Source organism: Phyllobates terribilis, unplaced genomic scaffold, assembly GCF_046119375.1.
Source record: "Phyllobates terribilis strain yellow unplaced genomic scaffold, ASM4611937v1 Scaffold_388__1_contigs__length_1821495, whole genome shotgun sequence".
In the NCBI taxonomy this organism is placed as follows: Eukaryota; Metazoa; Chordata; class Amphibia; order Anura; family Dendrobatidae; genus Phyllobates; species Phyllobates terribilis.
The window spans coordinates 1551987-1569305 of NW_027363148.1; positions in this window are offsets into that span (position 1 = coordinate 1551987).

A 17319-nucleotide genomic window follows, 5' to 3' on the forward strand; every position below is an offset into this window, starting at 1 on the left:
ACAACTAGGGTTAGCGTCAGGACAACTAGGGTTAGCGTCAGGACAACTAGGGTTAGCGTCAGGACAACTAGGGTTAGCGTCGGGACAACTAGGGTTAGCGTCGGGACAACTAGGGTTAGCGTCGGGACAACTAGGGTTAGCGTCAGGACAACTAGGGTTAGCGTCAGGACAACTAGGGTTAGCGTCACGACAACTAGGGTTAGCGTCACGACAACTAGGGTTAGCGTCAGGACAACTAGGGTTAGCGTCAGGACAACTAGGGTTAGCGTCAGGACAACTAGGGTTAGCGTCAGGACAACTAGGGTTAGCTTCAGTACAACTAGGGTTAGCGTCAAGACAACTAGGGTTAGAGTCAGGTCAACTAAGGTTAGCGTCAGGACAACTAGGGTTAGCATCAGGACAACTAGGGTTAGCGTCAGGATAACTATTGTTAGCGTCAGGACATCTAGGGTTAGCGTCAGGACAACTAGGGTTAGCGTCAGGACAACTAGGGTTAGCGTCGGGACAACTAGGGTTAGCGTCAGGACAACTAGGGTTAGCGTCAGGACAACTAGGGTTAGCGTCAGGACAACTAGGGTTAGCGTCACAACAACTAGGGTTAGCATCAGGACAACTAGGGTTAGCGTCAGGACAACTAGGGTTAGCGTCAGGACAACTAGGGTTAGCGTCACGACAACTAGGGTTAGCGTCACGACAACTAGGGTTAGCGTCAGGACAACTAGGGTTAGCGTCAGGACGACTAGGGTTAGCGTCAGGACGACTAGGGTTAGCGTCAGGACGACTAGGGTTAGCGTCAGGACAACTACGGTTAGCGTCAGGACAACTATGGTTAGCGTCAGGACAAGTAGGGTTAGCGTCAGGACAAGTAGGGTTAGCGTCAGGACAAGTAGGGTTAGCGTCAGGACAACTAGGGTTAGCGTCAGGACAACTAGGGTTAGCATCAGGACAATTAGTGTTAGAGTCAGGACAACTAGGGTTAGCGTCAGGACAACTATGGTTAGCGTCAGGACAACTAGGGTTAGCGTCAGGACAAGTAGGGTTAGCGTCAGGACAAGTAGGGTTAGCGTCAGGACAAGTAGAGTTAGCGTCAGGACAACTAGGGTTAGCGTCAGGACAACTAGGGTTAGCGTCAGGACAAGTAGGGTTAGCGTCAGGACAAGTAGGGTTAGCGTCAGGACAAGTAGAGTTAGCGTCAGGACAACTAGGGTTAGCGTCAGGACAAGTAGGGTTAGCGTCAGGACAAGTAGGGTTAGCGTCAGGACAAGTAGGGTTAGCGTCAGGACAACTAGGGTTAGCGTCAGGACAACTAGGGTTAGCATCAGGACGAGTAGGGTTAGCGTCAGGACAACTAGGGTTAGCGTCAGGACAACTAGGGTTAGCGTCAGGACAATTAGTGTTAGCGTCAGGACAACTAGGGTTAGCGTCAGGACAACTAGGGTTAGCGTCAGTACAACTAGGGTTAGCGTTAGGACAACTAGGGTTAGCGTCACGACAACTAGGGTTAGCGTCACGACAACTAGGGTTAGCGTCAGGACAACTAGGGTTAGCGTCAGGACAACTAGGGTTAGCGTCACGACAACTAGGGTTAGCGTCAGGACAACTAGGGTTAGCGTCAGGACAACTAGGGTTAGCGTCAGGAGAACTAGGGTTAGCGTCGGGACAACTAGGGTTAGCGTCGGGACAACTAGGGTTAGCGTTAGGACAACTAGGGTTAGCGTCACGACAACTAGGGTTAGCGTCAGGACAACTAGGGTTAGCGTCAGGACAACTAGGGTTAGCGTCAGGACAACTAGGGTTAGCGTCAGGACAACTAGGGTTAGCTTCAGTACAACTAGGGTTAGCGTCAGGACAACTAGGGTTAGCGTCAGGACAACTAAGGTTAGCGTCAGGACAACTAGGGTTAGCATCAGGACAACTAGGGTTAGCGTCAGGATAACTATTGTTAGCGTCAGGACAACTAGGGTTAGCGTCAGGACAACTAGGGTTAGCGTCGGGACAACTTGGGTTAGCGTCGGGACAACTAGGGTTAGCGTCAGGACAACTAGGGTTAGCGTCAGGACAACTAGGGTTAGCGTCAGGACAACTAGGGTTAGCGTCACAACAACTAGGGTTAGCGTCAGGACAACTAGGGTTAGCGTCAGGACAACTAGGGTTAGCGTCACGACAACTAGGGTTAGCGTCAGGACAACTAGGGTTAGCGTCAGGACGACTAGGGTTAGCGTCAGGACGACTAGGGTTAGCGTCAGGACGACTAGGGTTAGCGTCAGGACAACTAGGGTTAGCGTCAGGACAACTAGGGTTAGCGTCAGGACAACTATGGTTAGCGTCAGGACAAGTAGGGTTAGCATCAGGACAAGTAGGGTTAGCGTCAGGACAAGTAGGGTTAGCGTCAGGACAACTAGGGTTAGCGTCAGGACAACTAGGGTTAGCGTCAGGACAACTAGGGTTAACGTCAGGACAAGTAGGGTTAGCGTCAGGACAAGTAGGGTTAGCATCAGGACAAGTAGGGTTAGCGTCAGGACAAGTAGGGTTAGCGTCAGGACAACTAGGGTTAGCGTCAGGACAACTAGGGTTAGCGTCAGGACAACTAGGGTTAACGTCAGGACAAGTAGGGTTAGCGTCAGGACAAGTAGGGTTAGCGTCAGGACAAGTAGAGTTAGCGTCAGGACAAGTAGGGTTAGCGTCGGGACAACTAGGGTTAGCGTCAGGACAAGTAGGGTTAGCGTCAGGACAAGTAGGGTTAGCGTCAGGACAACTAGGGTTAGCGTCAGGACAACTAGGGTTAGCGTCAGGACAACTAGGGTTAGCATCAGGACAACTAGGGTTAGCGTCAGGACAATTAGTGTTAGCGTCAGGACAACTAGGGTTAGCGTCAGGACAACTATGGTTAGCGTCAGGACAACTAGGGTTAGCGTCAGGACAACTAGGGTTAGCGTCACGACAACTAGGGTTAGCGTCAGGACAACTAGGGTTAGCTTCAGGACAACTAGGGTTAGCGTCAGGACAACTAGGGTTAGCGACAGGACAACTAGGGTTAGCGTCAGGACAACTAGGTTTAGCGTCAGGACAACTAGGGTTAGCGTCAGGACAACTAGGGTTAGCGTCAGGACAACTAGGGTTAGCGTCAGGACAACTAGGGTTAGCGTCACGACAACTAGGGTTAGCGTCAGGACAACTAGGGTTAGCATCAGGACAACTAGGGTTAGCGTCAGGACAACTAGGGTTAGCGTCAGGACAACTAGGGTTAGCGTCAGGACAACTAAGGTTAGCGTCAGGACAACTAGGGTTAGCGTCAGGACAACTAAGGTTAGCGTCAGGACAACTAGGGTTAGCATCAGGACAACTAGGGTTAGCGTCAGGATAACTATTGTTAGCGTCAGGACAACTAGGGTTAGCGTCAGGACAACTAGGGTTAGCGTCGGGACAACTAGGGTTAGCGTCGGGACAACTAGGGTTAGCGTCAGGACAACTAGGGTTAGCGTCAGGACAACTAGGGTTAGCGTCAGGACAACTAGGGTTAGCGTCACAACAACTAGGGTTAGCATCAGGACAACTAGGGTTAGCGTCAGGACAACTAGGGTTAGCGTCAGGACAACTAGGGTTAGCGTCAGGACAACTAGGGTTAGCGTCACGACAACTAGGGTTAGCGTCACGACAACTAGGGTTAGCGTCAGGACAACTAGGGTTAGCGTGAGGACGACTAGGGTTAGCGTCAGGACGACTAGGGTTAGCGTCAGGACGACTAGGGTTAGCGTCAGGACAACTAGGGTTAGCGTCAGGACAACTAGGGTTAGCGTCAGGACAACTATGGTTAGCGTCAGGACAAGTAGGGTTAGCGTCAGGAAAAGTAGGGTTAGCGTCAGGACAAGTAGGGTTAGCGTCAGGACAAGTAGAGTTAGCGTCAGGACAACTAGGGTTAGCGTCAGGACAACTAGGGTTAGCGTCAGGACAAGTAGGGTTAGCGTCAGGAGAAGTAGGGTTAGCGTCAGGACAACTAGGGTTAGCGTCAGGACAACTAGGGTTAGCGTCAGGACAAGTAGGGTTAGCGTCAGGACAACTAGGGTTAGCGTCAGGACAACTAGGGTTAGCGTCAGGACAATTAGTGTTAGCGTCAGGACAACTAGGGTTAGCGTCAGGACAACTAGGGTTAGCGTCAGGACAACTATGGTTAGCGTCAGGACAACTAGGGTTAACGTCAGGACAAGTAGGGTTAGCGTCAGGACAAGTAGGGTTAGCGTCAGGACAAGTAGAGTTAGCGTCAGGACAAGTAGGGTTAGCGTCGGGACAACTAGGGTTAGCGTCAGGACAAGTAGGGTTAGCGTCAGGACAATTAGGGTTAGCGTCAGGACAACTAGGGTTAGCGTCAGGACAACTAGGGTTAGCGTCAGGACAACTAGGGTTAGCATCAGGACAACTAGGGTTAGCGTCAGGACAATTAGTGTTAGCGTCAGGACAACTAGGGTTAGCGTCAGGACAACTATGGTTAGCGTCAGGACAACTAGGGTTAGCGTCAGGACAACTAGGGTTAGCGTCAGGACAACTAGGGTTAGCTTCAGGACAACTAGGGTTAGCGACAGGACAACTAGGGTTAGCGTCAGGACAACTAGGTTTAGCGTCAGGACAACTAGGGTTAGCGTCAGGACAACTATGGTTAGCGTCAGGACAACTAGGGTTAGCGTCAGGACAACTAGGGTTAGCGTCACGACAACTAGGGTTAGCGTCAGGACAACTAGGGTTAGCGTCAGGACAACTAGGGTTAGCGTCAGGACAACTAGGGTTAGCTTCAGTACAACTAGGGTTAGCGTCAGGACAACTAGGGTTAGCGTCAGGACAACTAAGGTTAGCGTCAGGACAACTAGGGTTAGCATCAGGACAACTAGGGTTAGCGTCAGGATAACTATTGTTAGCGTCAGGACAACTAGGGTTAGCGTCAGGACAACTAGGGTTAGCGTCGGGACAACTAGGGTTAGCGTCGGGACAACTAGGGTTAGCGTCAGGACAACTAGGGTTAGCGTCAGGACAACTAGGGTTAGCGTCAGGACAACTAGGGTTAGCGTCACAACAACTAGGGTTAGCATCAGGACAACTAGGGTTAGCGTCAGGACAACTAGGGTTAGCGTCAGGACAACTAGGGTTAGCGTCAGGACAACTAGGGTTAGCGTCACGACAACTAGGGTTAGCGTCACGACAACTAGGGTTAGCGTCAGGACAACTAGGGTTAGCGTCAGGACGACTAGGGTTAGCGTCAGGACGACTAGGGTTAGCGTCAGGACGACTAGGGTTAGCGTCAGGACAACTAGGGTTAGCGTCAGGACAACTAGGGTTAGCGTCAGGACAAGTAGGGTTAGCGTCAGGACAAGTAGGGTTAGCGTCAGGACAAGTAGGGTTAGCGTCAGGACAACTAGGGTTAGCGTCAGGACAACTAGGGTTAGCGTCAGGACAATTAGTGTTAGAGTCAGGACAACTAGGGTTAGCGTCAGGACAACTATGGTTAGCGTCAGGACAACTAGGGTTAGCGTCAGGAAAAGTAGGGTTAGCGTCAGGACAAGTAGGGTTAGCGTCAGGACAAGTAGAGTTAGCGTCAGGACAACTAGGGTTAGCGTCAGGACAACTAGGGTTAGCGTCAGGACAAGTAGGGTTAGCGTCAGGACAAGTAGGGTTAGCGTCAGGACAACTAGGGTTAGCGTCAGGACAACTAGGGTTAGCGTCAGGACAAGTAGGGTTAGCGTCAGGACAACTAGGGTTAGCGTCAGGACAACTAGGGTTAGCGTCAGGACAATTAGTGTTAGCGTCAGGACAACTAGGGTTAGCGTCAGGACAACTAGGGTTAGCGTCAGGACAACTATGGTTAGTGTCAGGACAACTAGGGTTAGCGTCAGGACAACTAGGGTTAGCGTCACGACAACTAGGGTTAGCGTCAGGACAACTAGGGTTAGCTTCAGGACAACTAGGGTTAGCGTCAGGACAACTAGGGTTAGCGTCAGGACAACTAGGTTTAGCGTCAGGACAACTAGGGTTAGCGTAAGGACAACTAGGGTTAGCGTCAGGACAACTAGGGTTAGCGTCATGACAACTAGGGTTAGCGTCAGGACAACTAGGTTTAGCGTCAGGACAACTAGGGTTAGCGTCAGGACAACTAGGGTTAGCGTCAGGACAACTAGGGTTACCGTCAGGACAACTAGGGTTAGCGTCAGGACAACTAGGGTTAGCGTCAGGACAACTAGGGTTACCGTCAGGACAACTAGGGTTAGCGTCAGGACAACTAGGGTTAGCGTCAGGACAACTAGGGTTAGCTTCAGGACAACTAGGGTTAGCGTCAGGACAACTAGGGTTAGCGTCAGGACAACTAGGGTTAGCGTCAGGACAACTAGGTTTAGCGTCAGGACAACTAGGGTTAGCGTCAGGACAACTAGGGTTAGCGTCACGACAACTAGGGTTAGCGTCAGGACAACTAGGGTTAGCGTCACGACAACTAGGGTTAGCGTCAGGACAACTAGGGTTAGCGTCAGGACAACTAGGGTTAGCGTCAGGACAACTAGGGTTAGCGTCGGGACAACTAGGGTTAGCGTCGGGACAACTAGGGTTAGCGTCAGGACAACTAGGGTTAGCGTCAGGACAACTAGGGTTAGCGTCACGACAACTAGGGTTAGCGTCAGGACAACTAGGGTTAGCGTCGGGACAACTAGGGTTAGCGTCGGGACAACTAGGGTTAGCGTCGGGACAACTAGGGTTAGCGTCGGGACAACTAGGGTTAGCGTCAGGACAACTAGGGTTAGCGTCACGACAACTAGGGTTAGCGTCAGGACAACTAGGGTTAGCGTCAGGACAACTAGGGTTAGCGTCAGGACAACTAGGGTTACCGTCAGGACAACTAGGGTTAGCGTCAGGACAACTAGGGTTAGCGTCAGGACAACTAGGGTTACCGTCAGGACAACTAGGGTTAGCATCAGGACAACTAGGGTTAGCGTCAGGACAACTAGGGTTAGCTTCAGGACAACTAGGGTTAGCGTCAGGACAACTAGGGTTAGCGTCAGGACAACTAGGGTTAGCGTCAGGACAACTAGGTTTAGCGTCAGGACAACTAGGGTTTGTGTCAGGACAACTAGGGTTAGCGTCACGACAACTAGGGTTAGCGTCAGGACAACTAGGGTTAGCGTCAGGACAACTAGGGTTAGCGTCAGGACAACTAGGGTTAGCGTCAGGACAACTAGGGTTAGCGTCAGGACAACTAGGGTTAGCGTCGGGACAACTAGGGTTAGCGTCGGGACAACTAGGGTTAGCGTCAGGACAACTAGGGTTAGCGTCAGGACAACTAGGGTTAGCGTCAGGACAACTAGGGTTAGCGTCACGACAACTAGGGTTAGCGTCACGACAACTAGGGTTAGCGTCAGGACAGCTAGGGTTAGCGTCAGGACAACTAGGGTTAGCGTCAGGACAACTAGGGTTAGCGTCAGGACAACTAGGGTTAGCGTCAGGACAACTAGGGTTAGCTTCAGTACAACTAGGGTTAGCGTCAGGACAACTAGGGTTAGCGTCAGGACAACTAGGGTTAGCGTCAGGACAACTAGGGTTAGCGTCAGGACAACTAGGGTTAGCGTCAGGACAACTAGGGTTATCGTCAGGACAACTAGGGTTAGCATCAGGACAACTAGGGTTAGCGTCAGGACAACTAGGGTTAGCTTCAGGACAACTAGGGTTAGCGTCGGGACAACTAGGGTTAGCGTCAGGACAACTAGGGTTAGCGTCAGGACAACTAGGGTTAGCGTCACGACAACTAGGGTTAGCGTCAGGACAACTAGGGTTAGCGTCGGGACAACTAGGGTTAGCGTCGGGACAACTAGGGTTAGCGTCGGGACAACTAGGGTTAGCGTCGGGACAACTAGGGTTAGCGTCAGGACAACTAGGGTTAGCGCCACGACAACTAGGGTTAGCGTCAGGACAACTAGGGTTAGCGTCAGGACAACTAGGGTTAGCGTCAGGACAACTAGGGTTACCGTCAGGACAACTAGGGTTAGCGTCAGGACAACTAGGGTTAGCGTCAGGACAACTAGGGTTACCGTCAGGACAACTAGGGTTAGCATCAGGACAACTAGGGTTAGCGTCAGGATAACTAGGGTTAGCTTCAGGACAACTAGGGTTAGCGTCAGGACAACTAGGGTTAGCGTCAGGACAACTAGGGTTAGCGTCAGGACAACTAGGTTTAGCGTCAGGACAACTAGGGTTTGTGTCAGGACAACTAGGGTTAGCGTCACGACAACTAGGGTTAGCATCAGGACAACTAGGGTTAGCGTCACGACAACTAGGGTTAGTGTCAGGACAACTAGGGTTAGCGTCAGGACAACTAGGGTTAGCGTCAGGACAACTAGGGTTAGCGTCAGGACAACTAGGGTTAGCGTCGGGACAACTAGGGTTAGCGTCGGGACAACTAGGGTTAGCGTCAGGACAACTAGGGTTAGCGTCAGGACAACTAGGGTTAGCGTCAGTACAACTAGGGTTAGCGTCACGACAACTAGGGTTAGCGTCACGACAACTAGGGTTAGCGTCAGGACAGCTAGGGTTAGCGTCAGGACAACTAGGGTTAGCGTCAGGACAACTAGGGTTAGCGTCAGGACAACTAGGGTTAGCGTCAGGACAACTAGGGTTAGCTTCAGTACAACTAGGGTTAGCGTCAGGACAACTAGGGTTAGCGTCAGGACAACTAGGGTTAGCGTCAGGACAACTAGGGTTAGCGTCAGGACAACTAGGGTTATCGTCAGGACAACTAGGGTTAGCATCAGGACAACTAGGGTTAGCGTCAGGACAACTAGGGTTAGCTTCAGGACAACTAGGGTTAGCGTCGGGACAACTAGGGTTAGCGTCGGGACAACTAGGGTTAGCGCCAGGACAACTAGGGTTAGCGTCAGGACAACTAGGGTTAGCGTCAGGACAACTAGGGTTAGCGTCACGACAACTAGGGTTAGCGTCACGACAACTAGGGTTAGCGTCAGGACAGCTAGGGTTAGCGTCAGGACAACTAGGGTTAGCGTCAGGACAACTAGGGTTAGCTTCAGTACAACTAGGGTTAGCGTCAGGACAACTAGGGTTAGCGTCAGGACAACTAAGGTTAGCGTCAGGACAACTAGGGTTAGCGTCAGGACAACTAGGGTTAGCGTCAGGACAACTATTGTTAGCGTCAGGACAACTAGGGTTAGTGTCAGGACAACTAGGGTTAGCGTCGGGACAACTAGGGTTAGCGTTGGGACAACTAGGGTTAGCTGTTAGAACCTTGCTGTTAGGTTTTTTTTCCTTTGCTGGTCACATGACCTTGTTGGCATATTTAATCCTGCTCCGCCCTTCTGGCTTTGCTGGACTTCATTGTATATCTACTTTCTAGCTAGCCTGTGCTCTGTATCTACTCTGTTAGTTTGCTTGGTCTACGGACCTCTATGTTCTATCTATTTTGTTTGTTCTTCTGTCTGCTACTATTTCTGTTAGGAGGTGTCCCATATTCCTCCCAGTCCTTAGTACTTGTAGGGATTCCCTCCCCACATCTATAGGTCTTCGTACAGACTAGATTAGGACTTTAGCAGGTCTGATCGCAGGATCAGGTTCCCTGTTACATCGTAGGGATTCAGCTGAGTCCTATAGTAGGGACAGATCTCCTCTCTTTCCTTAGCTTTGGTAGCAGAACATAACAGTAAGTCCAGCCTGTAAATTCTCTAAGGAAAGATTTTTTTTTGTTCCATCATGGTGTCGGTTCAGGATTTGGCTAAACACCTGCAGGTACTCTCTCTGGAAGTGGCCGAGCTCCGTCAGCACGTGAGTAACTGTCCTGGAGCATATTTCTTGGAGCCTAAGGTATGTTTGCCGGATTTATTTTTTGGTGAACATCGAGAATTTTTTTCATTTAAAAATGCTTGCTTATTGTATTTTCGTTTGAGACCCAAGTCCTCTGGGGATGAATCCCAGCGCGTAGGGTTCATAATGTCACTTTTGCGCAAAGAGCCTCAGGAGTGGGCCTTTTCTTTGCAACCTAGTGATACATGCTTCAGATCAGTGGATAGTTTTTTTTCTGCTTTAGGACTATTATATGATGATCCTGACCGTGTGGCATCAGCTGAGACTGAGTTGAGACGTTTAAAACAAGGATCAGGTAATATGGAAAAATATTGTACACATTTTCGTCGTTGGTCCACTCAAACAGGGTGGAACGATTCTGCTCTGAAAAGTCTATTTCTTGCTGGGCTCAGTGAAAATGTTAAAGACCTGCTAATTGCTTATCCTACACCTGAGGATTTGCAACAGGCTATGCAATTAGCTATACGGGTGGATAGAAGACTGCGTGCTAGGGTTAATGAGAGCAAATCCTCTGCTATGTCAGTTTCTGGTTATGATAATGTGTGTACTAACAGTGGTGAACCGATGGAGATTGGATCGGTGGCACCTCGCTCTCAAGAAAAACACTGTCGTTTTTCAGAAGGCTTGTGTTTCTATTGCGGGAAATCTGGTCATTTGATTAAAGGCTGTGAGCTTCGTATGAAGAAAGAAAAAAAAATGGTCAGTCACGCCCGTATTGCCTGTTTAAATTCCAAGGGTATATTTTTAGCTGCTTCCACGATTGCTCAGGAAAAATTAATGGAATTTCGGGTGTTTGTTGATTGCGGGTCTACACTGAATGTAATTGATGGGGGATTCGTGGAAAAACTCAATTTAAAACCTGAACCTTTATCATCCCCCATTGCTGTGGTTTCTGTGGATGGCTCCCCTTTGAAGAATATTGCTCTCAAGGTCTGTGAATTTCCTCTCACTATTAATGGTGTTCACAATGAGAAATTGGATTTGGTAGTGTTGAATAACTTGCCTTCTCCAGTAATATTGGGTTTGCCCTGGTTAAAATTTCACAATCCTGTACTGGATTGGTCTACCAGTGAAATTAAATCCTGGAGCCATAAATGTTATGACAAGTGTTGTAACGGGCGTATTGCAGCTTTGGATAGGGGAGAATTGCCTGTTCCTCTTCAGGATTTTTGGAGAGTTTTTTCTGAGAAAGAATCGCAGGTTTTGCCTCCCCATAGAGACTATGATTGTTCTATTGAATTTGTCCCTGGAGCGACTCTTCCTAAAAGTCGTTTATTTAACCTTACTATTCCTGAGAGGAAGGCTTTGGAGGAATACATACAGACAAGTTTGGCCGCCGGTCACATTAGGCCCTCTAAGTCTCCTGTGGCGGTTGGATTTTTTTTTGTAAAAAAAAAGGACGGCGGTTTACGTCCTTGTCTGGATTTTCGTGAGATTAACAAAATTACGGTACGCAATCCTTACCCACTGCCATTGATTCCTGATCTGTTTAACCAGTTATTGGGGGCCAAGTGGTTCTCTAAAATTGACCTTAAGGGGGCATACAATCTGTTGCGCATGAAGGAGGGTGATGAATGGAAGACTGCTTTTAACACTCCTGTGGGTCATTTTGAGAATCTGGTTATGCCTTTTGGTCTTACTAATGCTCCTGCATTTTTTCAGAATCTGATTAATGACATCCTTAGACCTTTGATCGGTAAAAATGTGGTTGTGTATTTGGATGACATTTTGATTTATTCGCCAGATCTGGAGTCTCATTGGCGGAGCGTGCGTGAGGTATTACAGTTATCAATGGACAATTCGCTTTTTGCTAAGCTGGAGAAATGTGAGTTCGCTGTACAGAGAATTAGTTTTTTGGGCTACATTATCTCCAGCAAAGGTTTTGAGATGGATCCGGTTAAGGTTCAGGCTGTGCAGGAATGGCCTAGGCCTATTGGTTTGAAATCGATACAGAGGTTTTTGGGTTTCGCCAATTACTATAGAAAATTCCTAAAAAATTTTTCTAGTATTGTCAAACCTCTGACTGATCTCACCAGGAAAGGTGCTGATGCGGTTCAGTGGTCTTCTGAGGCCATTGAAGCTTTTGTGTATCTCAAGGAGAGGTTCACCTCTGCTCCCATCCTTATGCAGCCTGATGTTACTAGGCCGTTTTTGGTTGAGGTTGATGCTTCCTCTGTGGGGGTTGGCGCAGTATTGTCTCAGGATAACGGGGATGGATTACATCCCTGTGCATTTTTTTCAAAAAAATTTTCGGAGACTGAATTGAATTACGATATTGGTAATCGGGAATTATTGGCTATTAAACTCGCATTTGAACACTGGCGCCACTTCTTGGAAGGTGCGGAATTTCCCGTTCAGGTTCTTACGGATCATAAAAATCTGATATATCTTGACGCTGCCAAGCGCCTGAATGCCCGTCAGGCTAGGTGGGCACTGTTTTTCTCGCGGTTTAATTTCTCCGTTACTTACATCCCTGGTACTAAGAATGTTAAGGCGGATGCCTTGTCTCGCAGTTTTTCTCCCATAGTCGTTGCTGAGAAAGAGGAAAACATTTTACAAGAAGGTGTTGTGATAGCTGCTTTAGACTCCGTTTTGGAAGATGAGATTCTTAAAGCTCAGGAGAATGCCCCATCTAACACTCCTCATGGGAGGTTGTTTGTGCCTGGGACCTTTAGGAGAGATTTGTTTGTTGAGTGTCACGAATCTCGGTTGGCAGGTCATCCCGGAATCTCTGAGACCAAGAGACTGGTGGGTCGCAGTTTTTGGTGGCCTGGATGGCAGAAGGAAGTCATTAAGTGGGTGTGCCAATGTACTATATGTGCTAGATCTAAGTCCTCACATACTCCTGCTGCGGGGTTGCTTTGTCCTTTGGAGGTCCCCAGTGCTCCTTGGACACATTTGGCTATGGACTTTATAACTGACCTTCCCCCCTCTGAGGGTTTTACTGTCATCTGGGTGGTCGTGGACCGTTTTAGCAAGATGTGTCACTTGGTTCCCTTCGTCAAACTGCCCTGCGCTAAAACTCTCGCTAAGGCCTTTGTCAAGGAAATTGTCAGACTTCATGGCGTTCCGACTGACATTGTTTCTGATAGGGGTCCTCAGTTCGTGGCTCGTTTTTGGCGTGCCTTTTGTGACAGGTTGGGAATTCATTTGTCGTTTTCGTCCGGATATCATCCTGAATCTAATGGCCAGACAGAAAGGAAAAACCAGGATGTTGAGCAGTTCTTGCGTTGTTTTGTGGCAGACAATCAAGAGGGGTGGTCTGAGTTTCTGCCACTTGCCGAATTTGCTCTGAACAATCATACATCTTCTTCTGCTGGTTGTTCGCCTTTTTTTTGTTGTTCTGGGAGACATCCGTCGTTTGGGTCGTTCTCCAAGTTGGGATCTGCCGTGCCTGAGGAGGAGAATTTTTCCGGTGATTTGGAAAGAGTTTGGACGGATGTGCGTGGTAATCTTCAGGAGGCCAACAGAAAATCTAAAGACTACTTTGATAGGAAACGACAGGAGGTTTTGTTCGCTGTTGGTGACATGGTTTGGTTGTCCTCTAGGAATCTGCGGTTAAGGATTCCTTCTAAGAAATTGGGTCCCAAGTTTGTAGGGCCCTTTAAGGTGCTTCAGGTTGTCAACCAATCTGCTGTTAGGTTGGAGGTTCCTACCTCCTGGAGAATTAATCCGGTCTTTCATGTCTCTCTGTTAAAAAAAGCTGTTGTGTCGGATGGTGACGCCTCTGCCTCTGTTCCTCCGGTGGTGGAGGACGGGGAATATGAAATTTCTCGCATCCTTGACTCTAGACGGTATAGAGGTAGTTTGCAGTATCTTGTGGCCTGGAAAGGTTTCGGACCCGAGGATAACTCTTGGGTGAGGTCAGATGATGTTTCCGCGTCCAGACTTATCAGAGCGTTTCACAGGAGATTTCCTGATAAGCCTGGTCCTAGGGGATCCGGAGGATCCTCTTAGAAGGGGGGGTACTGTTAGAACCTTGCTGTTAGGTTTTTTTTCCTTTGCTGGTCACATGACCTTGTTGGCATATTTAATCCTGCTCCGCCCTTCTGGCTTTGCTGGACTTCATTGTATATCTACTTTCTAGCTAGCCTGTGCTCTGTATCTACTCTGTTAGTTTGCTTGGTCTACGGACCTCTATGTTCTATCTATTTTGTTTGTTCTTCTGTCTGCTACTATTTCTGTTAGGAGGTGTCCCATATTCCTCCCAGTCCTTAGTACTTGTAGGGATTCCCTCCCCACATCTATAGGTCTTCGTACAGACTAGATTAGGACTTTAGCAGGTCTGATCGCAGGATCAGGTTCCCTGTTACATCGTAGGGATTCAGCTGAGTCCTATAGTAGGGACAGATCTCCTCTCTTTCCTTAGCTTTGGTAGCAGAACATAACATTAGCGTCAGGACAACTAGGGTTAGCGTCAGGACAACTAGGGTTAGCATCAGGACAACTAGGGTTAGCGTCAGGACAACTAGGGTTAGCGTCACAACAACTAGGGTTAGCATCAGGACAACTAGGGTTAGAGTCACGACAACTAGGGTTAGCGTCACGACAACTAGGGTTAGCGTCAGGACAACTAGGGTTAGCATCACGACAACTAGGGTTAGCGTCACGACAACTAGGGTTAGCGTCAGGACAACTAGGGTTAGCGTCAGGACAACTAGGGTTAGCGTCAGGACGACTAGGGTTAGTGTCAGGACAACTAGGGTTAGCGTCAGGACAACTAGGGTTAGCGTCAGGACAACTAGTGTTAGCGTCAGGACAACTAGGGTTAGCGTCAGGACAACTAGGGTTGGCGTCAGGACAACTAGGGTTAGCGTCAGGACAAGTAGGGTTAGCGTCAGGACAAGTAGGGTTAGCAACAGGACAACTAGGGTTAGCGTCAGGACAACTAGGGTTAGCGTCAGGACAATTAGTGTTAGCGTCAGGACAACTAGAGTTAGCGTCAGGACAACTAGGGTTAGCGTCAGGACAACTATGGTTAGCGTCAGGACAACTAGGGTTAGCGTCAGGACAAGTAGGGTTAGCATAAGGACAAGTAGGGTTAGCGTCAGGACAAGTAGGGTTAGCGGCAGGACAACTAGGGTTAGCGTCAGGACAACTAGGGTTAGCATCAGGACAAGTAGGGTTAGCGTCAGGACAACTAGGGTTAGCGTCAGGACAATTAGGGTTAGCTTCAGGACAAGTAGGGTTAGCGTCAGGACAACTAGGGTTAGCGTCAGGACAACTAGGGTTAGCGTCAGGACAACTAGGGTTAGCGTCGGGACAACTAGGGTTAGCGTCAGGACAACTAGGGTTAGCGTCAGGACAACTAGGGTTAGCGTCACGACAACTAGGGTTAGCGTCAGGACAACTAGGGTTAGCGTCAGGACAGTTAGTGTTAGCGTCAATACAAATAGGGTCAGCGTCAGGACAACTAGGGTTAGCGTCGGGACAACTAGGGTTAGCGTCGGGACAACTAGGGTTAGCGTCACGACAACTAGGGTTAGCGTCAGGACAACTAGGGTTAGCGTCAGGACAACTAGGGTTAGCTTCAGTACAACTAGGGTTAGCGTCAGGACAACTAGGGTTAGCGTCAGGACAACTAAGGTTAGCGTCAGGACAACTAGGGTTAGCGTCAGGACAACTAGGGTTAGCGTCAGGACAACTATTGTTAGCGTCAGGACAACTAGGGTTAGCGTCAGGACAACTAGGGTTAGCGTCGGGACAACTAGGGTTAGCGTCGGGACAAATAGGGTTAGCGTCAGGACAACTAGGGTTAGCGTCAGGACAACTAGGGTTAGCGTCAGGACAACTAGGGTTAGCGTCACAACAACTAGGGTTAGCATCAGGACAACTAGGGTTAGCGTCACGACAACTAGGGTTAGCGTCAGGACAACTAGGGTTAGCGTCACGACAACTAGGGTTAGCGTCAGGACAACTAGGGTTAGCGTCAGGACAACTAGGGTTAGCGTCAGGACAACTAGGGTTAGCGTCAGGACGACTAGGGTTAGTGTCAGGACAACTAGGGTTAGCGTCAGGACAACTAGGGTTAGCGTCAGGACAACTAGGGTTAGCGTCAGGACAATTAGTGTTAGCGTCAGGACAACTACAGTTAGCGTCAGGACAACTAGGGTTAGCGTCAGGACAAGTAGGGTTAGCATCAGGACAAGTAGGTTTAGCGTCAGGACAAGTAGGGTTAGCGTCAGGACAACTAGGGTTAGCGTCAGGACAACTAGGGTTAGCGTCAGGACAACTAGGGTTAGCGTCAGGACAAGTAGGGTTAGCGTCAGGACAACTAGGGTTAGCGTCAGGACAATTAGGGTTATCTTCAGGACAAGTAGGGTTAGCGTCAGGACAACTAGGGTTAGCGTCAGGACAACTAGGGTTAGCGTCAGGACAATTAGAGTTAGCGTCAGGACAACTAGGGTTAGCGTCAGGACAACTAGGGTTAGCGTCGGGACAACTAGGGTTAGCGTCACGACAACTAGGGTTAGCGTCACGACAACTAGGGTTAGCGTCAGGACAACTAGGGTTAGCGTCAGGACAGTTAGTGTTAGCGTCAATACAACTAGGGTTAGCGTCGGGACAAGTAGGGTTAGCGTCGGGACAACTAGGGTTAGCGTCACGACAACTAGGGTTAGCATCAGGACAACTAGGGTTAGCGTCAGGACAACTAGGGTTAGCGTCAGGACAACTAGGGTTAGCGTCGGGACAACTAGGGTTAGCGTCGGGACATCTGGGGTTAGCGTTGGGACAACTAGGGTTAGCGTCGGGACAACTAGGGTTAGCGTAGGGACAACTAGGGTTAGCGTCAGGACAACTAGGGTTAGCGTCAGGACAACTAGGGTTAGCGTCACGACAACTAGGGTTAGCGTCAGGACAACTAGGGTTAGCGTCAGGACAACTAGGGTTACCGTCAGGACAACTAGGGTTAGCATCAGGACAACTAGGGTTAGCGTCAGGACAATTAGGGTTAGCGTCAGGACAACTAGGGTTAGCGTCAGGACAACTAGGGTTAGCGTAAGGACAACTAGGGTTAGCGTCAGGACAACTAGGGTTAGCTTCAGTACAACTAGGGTTAGCGTCAGGACAACTAGGGTTAGCGTTAGGACAACTAAGGTTAGCGTCAGGACAACTAGGGTTAGCGTCAGGACAACTAGGGTTAGCGTCAGGACAACTAGGGTTAGCGTCAGGACAACTAGGGTTAGCGTCAGGACAACTATGGTTAGCGTCAGGACAACTAGGGTTAGCGTCAGGACAACTAGGGTTAGCGTCGGGACAACTAGGGTTAGCGTCGGGACAACTAGGGTTAGCGTCAGGACAACTAGGGTTAGCGTCAGGACAACTAGGGTTAGCGTCAGGACAACTAGGGTTAGCGTCAGGACAACTAGGGATAGCGTCAGGACAACTAGGGTTAGCGTCACAACAACTAGGGTTAGCATCAGGACAACTAGGGTTAGCGTCACGACAACTAGGGTTAGCGTCAGGACAACTAGGGTTAGC